The sequence below is a fragment of the Oncorhynchus clarkii genome, chromosome 29, assembly GCF_045791955.1.
Source record: "Oncorhynchus clarkii lewisi isolate Uvic-CL-2024 chromosome 29, UVic_Ocla_1.0, whole genome shotgun sequence".
In the NCBI taxonomy this organism is placed as follows: Eukaryota; Metazoa; Chordata; class Actinopteri; order Salmoniformes; family Salmonidae; genus Oncorhynchus; species Oncorhynchus clarkii.
This window is the reverse complement of record NC_092175.1, coordinates 3,720,498-3,736,272: the sequence shown is the minus strand read 5'-3', so window position 1 is coordinate 3,736,272 and position 15,775 is coordinate 3,720,498. Positions and strand designations below refer to the sequence as shown.

The window sequence follows — 15,775 nt, the reverse complement described above, 5'->3', positions numbered from 1 at the left end:
TTCCTGGCCAATCTGAGCAATCCGGGGAAAGGGCCTTGGTCAGGGAGGTGACCAAGAACCCAATGACAGAGCTCTAGAGTTCCTCTGGCGATGAGAGAACTTTCCAGAAGGACAACCATTTCTGCAGCACGCCACCAATCAGGCCTTTATGGTAGTGGCCAGACGAAAGCCACTCCTCAGTAAATGCTCATGACAGCCCGCTTGGAGTTTGCCAAAAGGCACCTAAAGACTCTCAGACCATGAGAAACAAGGTTATCTGGTCTGATGAAACCAATATTTAATTTTTTGGTTTGAATGCCAAGCGTCACGTCTGGAGGAAACCTGGCACCATCCCTACGGTGAAGCATGGTGGTGGCAGCATAATGCTTTGGGGATGTTCTTCACTGGCAGGGACTGGGAGACTAGTCAGGATCGAGGCAAAGATTAACAGAGCAAAGTACAGAGAGATCCTTGATGAAAATCTGCTCCAGAGCCATCAGGACCTCCGACTGAAGCAAAGGTTCACCTTCAAACAGGACAACGACCCTAAGCACACAACCAAGACAACGCAGGAGTGGCTTTAAGACAAGTCTCTGAATGTTTTTGTGGCCCAGCCAGAGCCCAGACTTGAACCCGATATACCATCTCTGGAGAGACCTGCAGCAACGCTCCTCATCTAACCTGACAGAGTTTGAGAGGATCTGCAGAGAGAAATGGGAAAAACTCCCCAAATACAGGTGTGCCGAGCTTGTAGTGCCATACCCAAAAAGACTCAAGGCTGTAATCACTGCCAAAGGTGCTTCAACAAAGTACTGAGTTAAAGGGTCTGAATACTTATGTAAATGTGATATTTCTGTTTTCCATTGAATACATTAGCGAAAATTTCTAAACCTGTTTTCCTTTTTCATTATGGGATAGTGTGTTTAGATTGAGGGGGGGAAACAATTTTAACCAATTTTAGAATAAGGTTATAATGTAACAAAAAGTGGAATAATGTGGAAAAAGTTAAGGGGTCTGAATACTTTCAGAGTGCGCTATATCTTTCTAAAGATTAATAACTTAAGGACAAGGTGAAACGCAATAAGTTCAAGCAAGCTCATTAACACTGTGACAGGATTAACTGATTTAATGTTGACTCCCTGTTCAGTGTTTACATAATAATCTATTCTATAACACTGGGCAAAAGCTCGTAAGTAAAGCAGTAGTCAGCAACCGTTTCTATCACTTTCTGTCGTTAAAAACCAAGCCAATATTTACCACTCAGATAACTTTTTAAGTCATATTTTAAAAAGTTTTTCACCTATGCAATATTACCCTAATAAAAACTGTTCTGTAGGAATAAGGTTTGTGCAGTAGCCTAATTGCTTGACCTGACAATATTGTTATTCTCAGACCATATTATATTTCAAAACGTAAATAAATCAGTTGTGTTACTAAAGAGGCACAGCTGAGCATAAATACAAATAATTATCTTTTTTGTTTTACTGGATTTTTCTGATGGTCAGTCTCAGCGACTGGAGGGATAGAGCAGCAGAGGGCCTGTCTCTCACAGTCCCTGCTCTTTCCCGTCCTCCAGTAAGACTGACCAGAGAGAGTGGGAACCTTCTTGCACCTGATGTCAACTCAAGTCGCACTGCATTATTTTTGCCTCATGCACAAATATTCCTTGATATTAAAATAGAATTGATGAACCGCAAATAATAAAACGCAGGCTTATCAATAGGCTACGTTTGGCTGCTCATTCCTTGCAGCTGCAGTGTGTTGGTTGGTTATAGGGAGAAGCATGTTTTATGGTTCGTGAAAGTGTTAACAGTGCTGAATAAAAAACTTCAACATGAACTCGGTCATAAAAACAGCAGCTCTTTGCTGCATTCTATGACAGTCTCTCCGGTCATGGTTTTAAAAGTTATGAATAGTATCTAACTCGCGTAGTATCTAACTTTGATGTGGGGTCGTGGAAGCTGCAGGCACAGTGATTTGAGCTATCCAATTAGCTTCTCAAAGGTTTTCTTCACCTTAAACAGCAAACAAACTGTTTTGACATCCATTGAGAATGACAATATTTAAAATACATTGAGGAACTCTTTCCAGCTCTCGCCCTTTCGATAACCACTCAGCTTGAAATGGGAAAACTGTCATGCTCTGATCCAGTGGAAACATCATAAAATAGGCCTACCAGATTACTTCTTATCCCTTGACACCAAATAGCCTATAGCTGTGTCTGACTGGAGCTCACTGACTGGGAAACTCAGAATATTTTATCCAATTACAATGTTGCAAGTTTGCTAGGGCAAGCTTCAGCTGGACCCAAGTTGATACAATGTTTCAAGTTCTTTGCAGACAGGCCATACATATCCAATAAATAAGTCGATTTATTTTTATCAGGATATTTTATACCTGCTAATGTTATTCGTGGGCTTTATGTAGGCTATTTTTACATTGTCGGCAATGGCGATAGTAACTTTTTAGGTTTAGCATTTTCATTTAGATTTGGATAGAATTTTGATGAACCACATGAACCAGCTGTGTTAGAATATCCATACTAACATATACTGTATACTACAGTACATACTTAATGAGTAAACAGTACCATTCAAAAGTTTCGACACCTACTCATTCAAAGGTTTTTATTTTATTTTTCACTTTTTTATACATTGTGGAATAATAGTGGAGACATCAAAACTATGAAATAATACGTGGAATCATGTAGTAACCAAAAAAGTGTTCAACAAATCAAAATATATTTTAGATTCTTCAAATTATCCATCCTTTGCTTTGATGACAGCTTTGCACACTCTTGGCATTCTCTCAACCAGCTTCACCTGGAATGTTTTTCCAACAGTCTGGAAGGAGTTCTCACACATGCTGAAGCACTTGTTGGCTGCTTTTCCTTCACTCTGCGGTTAAACTCGTCCCAAACCATCTCAATTTGGTTGAAGTCGGAGGATTGTGGAGGCCAGGTCATCTGATGCAGCACTCCATCACTCTCCTTCTTTGTCAAATAGCCCTTAAATAGCTTGGAGGTGTTTTGGGTCATTGTCCTGTTGAAAAAAAAATGATAGTCCCTCTAAGCACAAACCAGATGGGGTGGTGTATCACTGCAGAATGCTGTGGTAGCCATGCTGATTAAGTGTGCCTTAAATTCTAAATACTTCACTGACAGTGTCACCAGAAAAGCACCATCATACCACCACCTCCATGCTTCACGGTGGGAATCTAAAATACAGAGAATCTTTTCACCTTCTCAGCGGTTGGAACCAAAAGTCTCAAATTTGGACTCATCAGACCAAATTACAGATGATCAAATCAAATGTATTTATATAGCCCTTTGTACATCAGCTGATATCTCAAAGTGCTGTACAGAAACCCAGCCTAAAACCCCAAACAGCAAGCAATGCAGGTGTTGAAGCACGTTGGCTAGGAAAACTCCCTAAAAAGGACAAAACCTAGGAAGAAACCTAGAGAGGAACCAGGCTATGTGGGGTGGCCAGTACTCTTCTGGCTGTGCCGGGTGGAGATTATAACATGGCCAAGATGTTCGAATGTTCATAAATTACCAGCATGGTCAAATAATAGGTCTGGGACAGGTAGCACGTCCGGTGAACAGGTCAGGATTCCATAGCCGCAGGCAGAACAGTTGAAACTGGAGCAGCAGCACGGCCAGGTGGACTGGGGACAGCAAGGAGTCATCATGCCAGGTAGTCCTGAGGCATGGTCCTAGGGCTCAGGTCCTCAGAGAGAGAAAAAGAGAGAATTAGAGGGAGCATACTTAAATTCACACAGGACACCGGATAAGACAGGATAAATACTCCATGTGTGCTGTTTTCTGTACATTGTTTCAGAATGGTTGCTTCAACTGCTGGACAGAGTTTTCATGCACATGAAAAACACAATGGTCCTTGGCTCCAGGCGATGAGATGATCTGGGAAGATCTAAGCTGGTTTCTCAAATCAAAACAACTAGCTAGTTGATTGGAGAAGTAGTCAAATATCCAAACCAATTCAATGTTGATAACCAACATTTCTGTATTAAAAACATGAATAGCTATCAATATATATTTATTAAGGTTGATTTTAAAAACCATGCACATAAACACTTGAAACAAATAATTATTGAGAAATTACAGGAGTAAACTACCAAGGCTGCCACTAGGTGCATGGATGTTGGGGTGGTGCTGACGATGACGAATATGAAGTTGACAAATTGTGAAATTTCATAGTCATCTGGTGGTCAAAGCAAGAGTGTGAAAAGTCTGGACAACCTCTCCCTGCTCTTACAGACACCTACCCATGAGCCCCCTCTCTTTTCAGTTACTGTAACCAGCATCGTCACCCACTGAGCACCAACCGACACCGGACGTCCATGGACGTTGAAAGGTAGATTAAATTAGGTCAGTCGCTCTGGCCTTGATTTCAACATCCACAGGTGTCGTTTTTTGATCCGGTCTGGACTTGATTTCAATGTCCACAGATTTCTGGACCCTACTTCATTTGGCCCAAACATCGACCTCCATGACTGGTTCAGACTTGGTCCGATCTAGACGAGACCAAATCTGAACCATTCATAGACGTCTGTTTCACACGTTTTTGTAGAATAGAGTGGAGTAGAGTTCAGTAGAGCACACACGTTAAGTACACTATAATGTACTTGTTAAAAGAATTACATAGCTCTGTTTTAATACCCAATTAAAATGAAACACTCTGTCAATTCATAAGGATTTGTAATTCCCTTATTCTATAATGATAGACAGAGCCCAGTCTTAAAATCAGACAGCAGAGTTTATTCAGGAGAGTACTTCCACAATACAGGTTTACCACAGGTTATAAACTGAAAATGACGTCCTTAGTTCCAGCCCCAATCCGTGCCATCTCCGTTCCAGTACAAAGGCTGTCTTTCCAGCCTTCCCACATCCGCCTCCCTACCAATTTAATATAATTTACGAGTCAAGGTTTTCTCGTGTAGATAAGCATTCAAATAGCAGTCTGAAGATTTGTACCAAGGAACAGACAGTCATTGTTCTAACTTTTGACCAAGTTCACACACATTATTTTCAGTACTGGGATCAAGAAAGAAAACTCATAAATATATAGAATAGTATTCTGATTAATACATATACAGTAACATAATAGTATTCGGATTAGTACATGTATAGTAACATACTGATACATTCTGATTAGTCAGTCCTGATTGAAATGTATACATAATTAGTCATCATTGATAAAAATTCCCTTAACAGTACTATACTTTATTGTACTGAACTATAATCTACTGTGCTGTGCTTTGATGTCCAAACTTGTGAAACATTGATAGGCTACTAAATTTGGTTTTGTTTGGTGGCGGAGCTCATTAAAAGAACAGCCAGTGGTGTAGAATGATATGCCCAGGAGGATATTTCTACCTTTTTGTGTACCTATTTAGGGCACATCACCATAATGAGCATGACATTCATATCCATAATAATGCTTTTCTGTGTAGTACAGATCATTGACCCATGATGAAATGATGTTACTGGTGTAAATCCACTTCACTTGCTGTAGTTCAATAACCAAAAATATATTTTCTCAAACTCTGTGTTATGTCAGCTGACACCCCATTCCTTCAGCAGACATCTTTGAATCTAGATTCTGAGCAGATATTCAAGAGTTTTTAGAAAATGTGGTCCCATAAAAATATATAACATTTCCCCCAAAATTCTGTTACCGAACTTTGCATTTGCACAGTTCTTCCAGTAAATGCTTTTGTAAAATGTTCAGTGTAAATTGTTAAAAGTGGTCCTTAGAATTGTATGGTTTGTTAAACTTTGAAATCAGTGTTTTTTTTTTGTTTGGAATACATTTTAAGTATGACATCAGTCGGCACTATTATTTTACAGGCCAGTAACACCATCTGAAATATCAAGGTTTCATACAACACTGCTCTTTGAACACCCTTCTTTAAATTAGGCTACTCTTATTTTACAACCTCATTCACTTATTTGAACCAAAATTATTATACCCAGGTTGTTTATTTTATTTTCAGTTAGAGGATTCACTTTTTTTATTTGGCATTTGCATCTGTCTGCTGATTTGGGTTTATGGCAAACTGACATCCATTTTTGTGTGTAGGCCTAAGCTACTAACACAAGACAATTGTATTTCTTCAAGAATGTCAGCTTTGCCAGGGTTTACTTTAAGATAAAGATAATACCATTTTAAATTGCCATCCAAAAATAGATTTGTCCTCCTACACATTTCTGGCCATGAAGTAATAGTTACAGAACTAGGACGTTGACACTGACAGCCAGTCATGACTCATGTCCATCAGATCTGGTGCTGGGATGGCGACTGGGGCAGGCAAAGGGCGCTGATATGGTAGAAACAAGTCAGGTGCTAGGAGACCATCTCACAGGATAAGCAGAGGTTAGGCAATACGAGAGGAAGATAAACAATAGGGTACAAGGGCTTCCCTAGAGGGAATATGGGGAAAATTGGAGATAATTAAAGATAGTTGGATAAGGAATGACTGGTTCTCACAGCAGTGAGGAGACAACTACTCATACAACAAGTTAAACAAAATAAAAAATATTCTAGCGAAGTCCAATAGGCAAATCAAATGTTATTAGTCACATGTTCCGAATACAACAGGTAGACCTTAGAGTGAAGTGCTTACTTACGAGCCCCTAACCGACAGTGCAGTTAAAAAAAAAATATGGATAAGAATAAGAGAGAAAAGTAACAAGTAATTAAAGAGGAGCAGTAAAAAATAACAATATATACAGGGGGGTGCCGGTACAGAGTCGATGTGCGGGAGCACCGGTTAGTTGAGGTAGTATGTACATGTAGGTTGAGTTAATTAAATTGGCTATGCATAGATGACAACAGAGGGACATTGGTGAGGGGGGGGGTGAATAGTCTGGGTAGCCATTTTGACTAGAAGTTCAGGAGTCTTATGGCTTGGGGGTAGAAGCTGTTTAGAAGCCTCTTGGATCTAAACTTGGTCCTCCGGTACCGCTTGCCGTGTAGTAGCAGAGGGAACAGTCTATGACTAGGGTGGCTGGAGTCTTTGACAATTTTCAGGGCCTTCCTCTAACACTGCCTGGTATAGAGGTCCTAGATGGCAGGAAGCTTGGCCCCAGTGATGTACTGGGCCGTTCGCACTACCCTCTGTAGTGCCTTGCGGTCAGAGGCCGAGCAGTTGCCATACCAGGCAGTGATGCAACCAGTCTGGATGCTCTCGATGTGCCAGCTGTAGAACCGTTTGAGGATCTGAGGACCCATGCCAAATATTTTCAGTCTCCTGAGGGGGAATAGGTTTTGTCATGCCTGCTTCACGACTGTCGTGGTGTGCTTGGACCATGTTAGTTTGTTGGCGATGTGGACACCAAGGAACTCTCAACCTGCTCCACTGCAGCCCCGTCGATGAGAATGGGGGCGTGCTCTGCCCTCTTTTTCCTGTAGTCTACAATCATCTCCTTTGTCTTGATCACGTTGAGGGAGAGGTTGTCGTCCTTGCACCACACGGCCAGGCCTCTGACCTCCTCCCTATAGGCTGTCTCGTTGTTGTCTGTGATCAGGCCTACCACTGTTGTATCATCTGCAAATTTATTGATGGTTTTGGAGTCGTGCCTGGCCGTGCAGTCATTGTTATTACCTACCCTTACCACCTGGGGGTGGCCCGTCAGGAAGTCCAGGATCCAGTTGCAGAGGGAGGTGTTTAGTCCCAGGGTCCTTAGCTTATTGATGAGCTTTGAGGGCACCATGGTGTTGAACGCTGAGCTGTAGTCAATGAATATCATTCTCACATAGGTGTTCCTTCTGTCCAGGTGGGAAAGGGCAGTGTGGAGTGCAATAGAGCCTGCATCATCTGTGGATGTGTTGGGGCGGTATGCACATTGGAGTGGGTCTAGGGTTTCTGAGATGTTGGTTTTGTGAGCCATTACCAGCCTTGCAAAGCACTTCATAGCTGCAGACGTGAGCTCTACGGGTCGGTAGTCATTTAGGCAGGTTACCTTAGTGTTCTTGGGCACAGGCACTATGGTGGTCTGCTTAAAACATGTTGGTATTACAGACTCGGACAGGGAGAGATTGAAAATGTCAGTGAAGACACTTGCTAGTTGGTCAGCGCATGCTCGCAGTACACGTCCTGGTACTCCGTCTGGCCCTGCGGCCTTGTGAATTTTGACCTGTCTATAGGTCTTACTTGCATCGGCTTTGGAGAGCGTGATCAGTCACCCGGTACAGGTGGTGCTCTCATGCATCTTTCAGTATTATTTGCCTTGACGCGAGCACGGAAGTAGTTTAGCTCCTCCGGTAGGCTCGTGTCACTGGGCAGCTCTCGGCTGTGCTTCCCTTTTGTAGTAGAGGTCGACCGATTTATGATTTTCAGCGCCGATACCAATTTTTATTGGAGGACCAAAAAAAAGACGATACCGATTAATCGGATGTTGTTGTTTTTTGTTTGTTTGTTTTTATTTGTAGTAATGACAATTGCAACAATACTGAATGAACACTTATTTTAACTTAATACATCAATAAAATCAATTTAGCCTCAAATAAATAATGAAACATTTTCAAATGTGGTTTAAATAATACAAAAACAAAGATTTGGAGAAGTAGAATTGCAATATGTGCTATGTAAAAAAGCTAACGTTTAAGTTCCTTGCTCAGAACATGAGAACATATGAAATCTGGTGGTTCCTTTTAACATTAGTCTTCAATATTCCCAGGTAAGAAGTTTTAGGCTGTAGTTATTATAGGAATTATAGGACTATTTTTCTCTCTACCATTGGTATTTCATTAACCTTTGACTATTGGATATTCTTATAGGCACTTTAGTATTGCCAGTGTAACAGTATAGCTTCCGTCCCTCTCCTCGCTCCTACCTGGACTCGAACCAGGAACACATCGACAACAGCCACCCTCGAAGCAGCATTACCCATGCAGAGCAAGAGGAATAGCTACTCCAAGTCTCAGAACGAGTGACGTTTGAAACGCTATTAGTGTGCACCCCGCTAACTAGCTAGCCATTTCACATCGGTTACACAAGCCTAATCTCGGGAGTTGATAGGCTTGAAGTCATAAACAGCGCAATGCTTGAAGCACAGCGACAAGCTGCTGGCAAAACGCACTAAAGTGCTGTTTGAATGAATGCTTACCAGCCTGCTGGTGCCTACCATCGCTCGGTCAGAGAGCTCTATCAAATCATAGACTTAATTATAACATAATAACACACAGAAATACGAGCCTTAGGTCATTAATATGGTCGAATCCGGAAACTCTCATCTCGAAAACAAGACGTTTATTCTTTCGGTGAAATACGGAACCGTTCCGTATTTTATCTAACGGGTGGCATCCATAAGTCTAAATATTCCTGTTACATTGCACAACCTTTAATGTTATGTCATAATTATGTAAAATTCAGGCAAACTAGGTGGTCCAAACTGTTGCATATACCCTGACTCTGCGTGCAATTTCACCTGGTTAGTATTGCCTGCTAACCTGGATTTATTTTAGCTAAATATGCAGGTTTAAAAATATATACTTCTGTGTATTGATTTTAAGGAAGGCATTGATGTTTATGGTTAGGTACACATTGGAGCAACGACAGTCCTTTTTCACGAATACGCACCGCATCGATTATATGCAACGCAGGACACGCTAGATAACTACACATGGTTGATGATATTACTAGTTTAACTAGTGATTATGATTGATTGTTTTTTATAAGATAAGTTTAATGCTAGCTAGCAACTTACCTTGGCTTACTGCATTTGCGTAACAGGCAGGCTCCTCGTGGAGTGCAATGTAATCAGGTGGTTAGAGCGTTGGACTAGTTAACTGTAAGGTTGCAAGATTGAATCCCTGAGCTGCCCCTGAACAAGGCGGTTAACCCACTGTTCCTAGGCCATTTCAGAACCTGTTTTTGCCTTGTCAGTATTGGGTATTGAGTGTAAATTGAGATGTTAAAAATAAATAAAAAATAAACATTTAGAATAAGAATGTGACGTGTATGTCCAGGCTGTATCACATCCGGCTGTGATTTGGGGCCTACATTGACTGGTTTCCTGTGGTGGTTGCACACCAGAAATATTTGTCTTTGAGCGTTGTGAACTGAGCAATGACACAGCAATCTGTTTGGCTATCTAGTTAGGTGAGTCGCATTTGCAAGGTAAAATTATGCTCAAATTAGGGCTGGGCAACATATTCGAGTTTGTTTTGGCGCGATATGGAAAATTCCTTTATCGCAAGAATCGAGGTTCTGTTATGTTGTAATGTTTTACAATTGCAGCATCTCACTGTCTCTTCTCTGTCAGCCCAATGTCGAATCATGTCCCAATTGCGTGACAACACGTGCATAGGTTATCCACCAATCACAACCCTAGACAGCCTTTCACAAGTTGTAACCACGCTGGAGAAGTGTAGCGGCGGTAAAAGTTCCACCAAAATGGAAAGTGAGGAAGCCAGCTCAGCCTCTCGTGAGGATGAAATCATCCCCAAAAAGGGCAGCAATGTTTTATCAGTAATATGGAAGTGGTTCGGGTTTGAGTTCTGATGTTCAGCAAACGAATGTCCTGTGCAAAATGTGTCGAAAGACAATTGCTACAAAAAGCAGCAGTACAACCAACCTCTTCCATCACCTGCAACTGAAACACACAGTGGAATGCGAGGAATATGTGAGACTACGCAATGCCGATTCCAGTCGCCCGATTCCCAAAACGTCTGCTAAAAGACAAACTACCATTGGTAAGTGTGACATTGGATAATTAAAGTGCATTCAAAAAAGTTATGTTCAGGCCAGCTGTAGGCTGTGTTAGTAGTTGTGGCATTCTGCCAATCCAATAGCAAATTACCACAGGCTGTTTTAATTATAACAACAAGTTAACTAATACATTTTCAATAAGAATGATTATATAAATTACATATTCAAACAGCTAGTGGTCTAACATTCCTAAACAATAGAATAGACGTGTGGGTGGGTGTGTTAATTTGTGTTGCATAAAGTAGGACTTGAGGCCTTGTGTATTTTATTTTAATAAAGGAATTTCAGTTAAGACTTGTGTTGGCCTTTTAATTTGTTAAGAGAAAAACAAGAAAGCAAGATATATAAACTATAAAAAGAAACGTCCCTTTTTAGGACCCTGTCTTTCAAAGATAATTTGTAAAAATCCAAATAACTTCACAAATCTTCATTGTAAAGGTTTTAAACACTGTTTCCCATGCTTGTTCAATGAACCATAAACAATTGATAAACATGCACCTGTGGAACGGTCGTTAAGACACTAACAGCTTACAGACCGAAGGCAAATAAGGTCACAGTTATGAAAACTTAGGACACTAAAGAGGCCTTTCTACTGACTCTGAAAAACACAAAAAGGAAGATGCCCAGGGTCCCTGCTCATCTGTGTGAAGGTGCCTTAGGCATGCTGCAAGGAGGCATGAGTCCTGCAGATGTGGCCAAGGCAATAAATTGCAATGTTTGTACTGTGAGACCCCCAAGACAGCGCTACAGGATGGACAACTGATCGTCCTCGCAGTGGCAGACCACGTGTAACAACACCTGCACAGGATCGTTACATCTGAACATTACACCTGCGGGACAGGTACAGGATGGCGGCAACAACAACTGTCCGAGTTACACCAGGAACGCACAATCCCTCCATCAGTGCTCAGACTGTCCACAATAGGCTGAGAGGCAGGTCCTCACCAGACATCACCGGCAGCAACGTCGCTTATGGGCACAAACGCACCATCGCTGGACCAGACAGGACTGGCAAAAAGTGCTTTTCACCAACGAGTTGCGGTTTTGTCTCACCAGGGACGATGGTCGGATTCGCGTTTATCGTCGAAGGAGTGAGCGTTACACCGAGGCCTGTACTCTGGAGCGGGATTGATTTTGGAGGTGGAGGGTCTGTCTTGGTCTGGGGCGGAGTGTCACAGCATCATCGGACTGAGCTTGTTGTCATTGCAGACAATCTCAACGCTGTGCGTTACAGGGGAGACATCCTCCTCCCTCATGTGGTACCCTTCCTGCAGGCTCATCCTGACATGACCCTCCAGCATGACAATGCCATACTGCTCATTCTGTGCGTGATTTCCTGCAAGACAGGAATGTCAGTGTTCTGCCATGGACAGCGAAGAACCCAGATCTCAATCCCATTGAGCACGTCTGGGACCTGTTGGCTCGGAGGGGAGGGCTAGAGCCTTTCCCTCCAAAAATGTTCAGAAACGTGCAGGTGCCTTGGTGGAAGAGTGGGGTAACATCTCACATTAAGAACTGGCAAATCTGGTGCAGTCCATGAGGAAGAGATGCACTGCAGTACTTAGTATGGTCACCAGCTACATTGACTGTTACTTTTGATTTTGACCCCCCCCCCCCCCCCCCCCCCCCCCCTTTGAGGTACACATTATTCCACTGCAGCAGACTCAGACACTGTTCTATGCACATTTTCTTGTACAATTATCTGCGTCATTGTAATTGAGTGAGTTGGTGTGTGTGTGATGCCGGCGTGGCTTTTTTTGTTGTTTTTAGGCATGTCTGCATGCATTTTGCTCTTATCTGCTCTACTGTAAATGTAGCAGGAGTGCCTCCCAAGGTCAGGCTGTGGGTTTGAGAAAAGTTGGCCTTTATGCTTCTCATATACTGCTTGCCTTGTGCCTCCATTACAGTATGGTATGACACATTTTTACCTGCCATAAAAATGTTATAAATGATTCCTCACACATTATGATAAATCTGCCCTGGTCAAACTCCAATACTCTCTATTCAAGTGACTAGGGGATGACTGAGTGAAACAAGATTGTTGTGAAGACATGATCTCAAGACGAATGCTGAGACCATCCAGCCGCAATGATAACTTCTAAGTTGGTTCATAGCAATAATAGCCAAATATGTTCTTACCACCATTTAAAACAGGATTATTAGCCTGTTTTAGAACACAAAATTCTCACATTTACATTGATGAACAAAACCAGCTCCCCGCGTGCGTGCGCCATCGAGCGCATGTTGATTTTGTCTATCCCCACCAGACGCATTCATGACACGCACGTTAAAGTACCAAAACCAACTGTGAACCAACTACACTGCTCAAAAAAATAAAGGGAACACTAAAATAACACATCCTGCTGACACACTTCAGCCACATGAGGTCTAGCATTGTCTTGCATTAGGAGGAACCCAGGGCCAACCGCACCAGCATATGGTCTCACAAGGGGTCTGAGGATCTCATCTCGGTACCTAATGGCAGTCAGGCTACCTCTGGCGAGCACACGGAGGGCTGTGCGGCCCCCCAAAGAAATGCCACCCCACACCATGACTGACCCACCGCCAAACCGGTCATGCTGGAGGATAATGCAGGCAGCAGAACGTTCTCCACGTCGTCTCCAGACTGTCACGTCTGTCACGTGCTCAGTGTGAACCTGCTTTCATCTGTGAAGAGCACAGGGCGCCAGTGGCGAATTTGTCAATCTTGGTGTTCTCTGCCAACTACCTGAGCCACTTGTGTGGGTTGTAGACTCCGTCTCATGCTACCACTAGAGTGAAAGCACCGCCAGCATTCAAAATTGACCAAAACATCAGCCAGGAAGCATAGGAACTGAGAAGTGGTCTGTGGTCACCACCTGCAGAACCACTCCTTTATTGGGGGTATCTTGCTAATTGCCTATAATTTCCACCTGTTGTCTATTCCATTTGCACAACAGCATGTGAAATTTATTGTCAATCAGTGTTGCTTCCTAAGTGGACAGTTTGATTTCACAGAAGTGTGATTGACTTGGAGTTACATTGTGTTGTTTAAGTGTTCCCTTTATTTTTTTGAGCAGTGTATATTAATTTGAGGACCGGTTGAAATATTCATGGACATTTAGCTTGCTTGCTGTTGCTAGTTCATTTGTCCTGGGAGATAATCCATGCATTATTTTATCTGAAAAGCTTATGTTACATTTTTTTGTTGGATCTTTGTAGAATTGAGTCACACAATTGTGTGTTCTCTACACCAACAATTAATTCAGATACATTTATTTTTAGTTTGTTTTCTTTGATTAATCTCTCCTTGTTCATTCTTCTGTGACTTTTATATGGTCGTTTGCTACCAACTTTAAGGAACATTACCGCCACCAACTGGACGAGTGTGGACCTCGTTCATCTTTCAACCACCCACATGGGTATATGCTCATAAAAAGCAATGAGTAGATGGGAGAGGAGGGACTTGCAGTGCGTCAAGCGTCTATTTTAGCGCCTGGCTACGCAAATGCCCACGAGGGGTTTGGATGAAAATATGGAATAACATTTAACGCGGGTAGTTTGTTCAGCATGTTAAGCTATATGTAATGGCGAGACCCCATTGTTTTCCCCAGTAGGATATGTGGCCTTTAACATCATGCCGTGTGTATCAATGCTGTTTAATTTCAGGGATTCCTTTTGGCTCACGAGCGAAAATAGAGGTTATCCTATCATGTAGTGCATCATTTATTGAATGGAGAAGTAGCCTAAGCCCAGGAAATGGCTAATGGTTTTGACACTTAGCCTAACCTTCACGGTAATGAGATTTGGGTTGATGGGGGATTATTGTTGAAGGAAGTGTGGTGATTCTCCCAGATGGGAAACTTGACACACAGACATCATTCTGTCTCTAAATCTCATTTATTTCTGTGAATGTCAATGGGATTTCACAGCATTTTCTCATCATGATGTACATGACTTGTGGCTCTTGTCTTGTGACTCTTAATGAAAATATTGTCTGGTACTTCTTATATTGTCCAACAGGGGATGCACCATGTTTCTGACTCATTCTTTTATTCAAAGCAGGGACATGCTGCCTTTTGTCTGAATGCAAGCATAATGTCCAGAATTTAGACATGGAACCTTACTATTAATGTCTATGTTCAGGACTGTAATTATGAGGGGGTTACAACTTTATTGTGTGGCGATGAAGAATAGTAGTATTCTGTTAATACAGTTATTTCCTTGACATTTAGAGACCTTGGGACTATAAGGTTCTATCTGCACAAAGCATAATTCAAAGATATGTTGAGAATCAAAGTTTTCACATCCCAGATCTCAGAACTGTTTTGTAGTGAATTCTTCTTTCATAACCCATTAAGGCCCGCACCTATTAAAGGTACATAAAGTGCAGAGTATCAAAATCCTAAGACCTTTGTAAAAACATGTTAGGGGGGGTGTGATCTCCGATAGAAACGTACGGCTCTGAAATGTAACTCTGGGTTCAGCCTTAAGGTTCTATCTGGCACAGATTTCAAAAGAAAAGTACAGACATGTAATAATTAAATTTAAAATAGCCTTCCTCCTTTCTGATCACATCAAATATATAAATTAATGTTCATCACACATTTGTTAAAGCGTTAGTTCAATATGACATACACTATCGTTTGGATAACTAGCAACATTGCTAAAGCTTAGCTCTGGATGAGTAAACTGATGTTTCTGGTTTCTGACACCCACAGTCAGTAAAATGCTTACTATTAATCAATAAAATGTAATTTTAGTAAAATACCCCAGCCATAGAGGTATTTGTATTGATACAAGACAAAAACAGCCATGCTTCTTTAATGGCCTAAAACATGCTCCAAGGCACCTGTATTTATTTGTTTTACCATTCTTCTGAAAAAGTGGTGTGGAGAAATCTGAGTAACAGAAAAAGAAGACCAGAACCCATAATGAGTAATCAAGGACTTTGGGCTTTAAGGTTCTATCTGCAAAATGTCTAGTTTTGAGATTAGTATTTTTCAAGTCTCCGCTGTTTTGTGATGTCTTCCTCTTTCCTGACCAGTGGTGATTTTTAGCCTGTAAATCCTGGTGGGGC

At 41.8% G+C, this 15,775-nt stretch overlaps 1 protein-coding gene across 1 annotated transcript in view; it reads left to right on the top strand.

Moving 5' to 3' along the window:
* The window catches only part of LOC139388021 (calcium-binding mitochondrial carrier protein SCaMC-2-like), a 37,061-nt gene that overhangs the window by 1,422 nt on the left and 19,864 nt on the right, over nucleotides 1–15,775 (top strand). The window lies entirely within an intron of this gene.